Source organism: Ambystoma mexicanum, chromosome 2q (genome assembly GCF_040938575.1).
Source record: "Ambystoma mexicanum isolate Mex_15411 chromosome 2q, UKY_AmexF1_1, whole genome shotgun sequence".
Taxonomy (NCBI): domain Eukaryota; kingdom Metazoa; phylum Chordata; class Amphibia; order Caudata; family Ambystomatidae; genus Ambystoma; species Ambystoma mexicanum.
This window is the reverse complement of record NC_090924.1, coordinates 1,275,768,027-1,275,770,303: the sequence shown is the minus strand read 5'-3', so window position 1 is coordinate 1,275,770,303 and position 2,277 is coordinate 1,275,768,027. Positions and strand designations below refer to the sequence as shown.

Below are 2,277 nucleotides of genomic sequence, written 5' to 3'. Positions count from 1 at the left end.
CCCTGCCTGAGACTCTAGGGGCGAGGCCCAGAGGCAGCAAGGAGGCGGCCCCAGCAGCAGGGTTGCCTGACACTGAAGGAGAGTGAACAATAGCGAGTAGCCGTGGGGAGCTTTGTCTTTGCTCACTACAGGTGAAGCTGCAAATATATCAACGCACCGTTCATTACAACATAAATTAACAAATGGAACGCAAAACACCACCATACGACCATGCTGACAAAATATATAATTAAGTGACAGCATCACACGTGCGACTCCCATATGGTCTAGCGGTTAGGATTCCTGGTTTTCACCCAGGCGGCCCGGGTTCGACTCCCGGTATGGGAAGGAAGATTTTTAGATTATTTATTTAATCACTGAAAAAGATTTCTTTCATTAATGTCTTCTAACAAGTGACTTTTAAAACCTAGTCACGCCCGGCTTAATGTATTCAGTGTAAATGCCGTTCTTTGTCAGAGATCACGCTTCAGTTACTATGCATGTGCACAGGGGACTAGCAACTTTATCAGCCACCTTCCAGGCAGGAGGTGCTTGAAACCATTTTTAATCATAAAGATGAGGCTGAAGGAGATACAAACTGGTACTATATATTTTAGCAATAGGAAATTTCATTTTTTGGGTCAAAAAGCACTTTATAATTTTTCCACCCAAGTTGCATCACCACAAAGAAAAAAAAAAGAAATAAAAGAACACGAACTTCTTCCCTCCAGGCCCAACGCCACAGTTTCCTCGATTTTCCCACCTGGTCGAATACTTATTTATTTTATTTATTTATTTATTTAAGTTTATAAAGCGCCTAACGGCCCTAAGGCATCATGGCGCTGTTACAGAAGGCTTTGCTTACGTGAACATGGCACGTAGGAGATACAGTCAGACAATAGTACTACATACAATTGCAGAAAAACGTACAGATCAGATACATACATTCACAGAAAAGAAGTACAGACAGGACAAGTCCCCAGGTTGAAAGGGAGGCCGTCATTTCTTATGTACATGTGAGGCAGGGCTAGTTAGCTTGGATTTGAGCGCTCTTCGGAACGCTGTGAGTGAGGTCTCCTTCGTAAGTGATAGTGGTAGCGCGTTCCAGTTCTTTGGAGCAAGGAAGGGAAAGTTTACACCTCCAGCTTTGGTTCTTTTAAAGGTAGGGATTGAGAGCTGGTCAGTGTGCTGGGTCCGCTTGGGTCTGTTTGACGTGGCACAGTGAATTCTTTCTGATAGGCAGGGGGGAGCAGAGTGTGATAGGCACATGTGTGTGATGCACAGGGTCTTAAAGAGTATCCGCTCTCTGACTGGGAGCCAGTTGGCATCCCTTCTCGCTTGGGAAATGTGTTTGCTTTTTGGACTGCTTAGTGCTGCTCTCAGGGCGTTATTTTGGGTGATGTGCAGTTTGTTAAGGTTTTTGGAAGATGTCCCTAGAAGCAGGGCATTACAATAATCTAGCTTGGCTCCGATGGTGGCTCTAGCTATGTTCAGACAGTTTTTGGAGAGGAGGTACGGTTTAACCGCATTTATGATCTTGGTAGTAAGTGCGGCTGATGATGAGATGGCGTTTACTTGCCTAGTCTTAGTGAGGGTGGAGTCAAGGAAAACTCCAAGTGTTTTGACTGCTGCCTAGGCAGTGATTACGGTGTCTCTATGCTGAAGGAACTGTATTTACTGTCTAGCTTGTTCAGGATTTCTGTTTTATCCCCATTGAGACATAGGCCATTGGCTGCCATCCACGCCTGGATAAGTGCATAGGTATCGTTCAGTGTGGCTGCATCCTGTTCATAGGAACCTGAGAGGGGGAGGAGGACTTGAGTATCATTGGCATAATTGGTATATGCTATGCTATGATATGAATGCTGTGAGGAATGGGGCTAGTGAGTGTGCGCAGTCTTTGATAAGGAGCGCGGGGCAGATATCACCCTTGCATGTAGATGGCTTGATATGTTACATGATGTCAGTTACTTCTCTGAAAGTGAACGATTTTATATCTTTGTTGTGCTGGTTAGGACAGAAGCAGAGGGAACGTTGCTTTTAGGCAGTGCAAGGAAATGGGAGTTGATTTTTCCCCGGAGGGTGTTTATTTTATTCAGCGTGGCTGTTTGGATACTGTTGCACCAGGTTACATCTTTCGCGGTTTCCTGTGCGTTACCTGGTGGGGCTGCCAGTTCTTTGAATATTGCAAAAAGCTCTTTCGACTCAGATTTTGCATCAGAGATCCTGGAGTTGTATGAGGAGGATTTGGCTAGGGAGATTGCTTTTTTATAGCGTGAGGCAATAGTTTTGTGTGCT

At 45.0% G+C, this 2,277-nt stretch overlaps 1 non-coding gene across 1 annotated transcript; it reads left to right on the top strand.

The window, feature by feature from the left end:
- The first annotated feature begins 255 nt into the window (after nt 1-255).
- TRNAE-UUC (transfer RNA glutamic acid (anticodon UUC)) lies at nt 256-327 on the top strand. Its single transcript has one exon. It is a non-coding gene; the product is annotated as a tRNA-Glu (tRNA).
- The last annotated feature ends 1,950 nt before the right edge of the window (nt 328-2,277 follow it).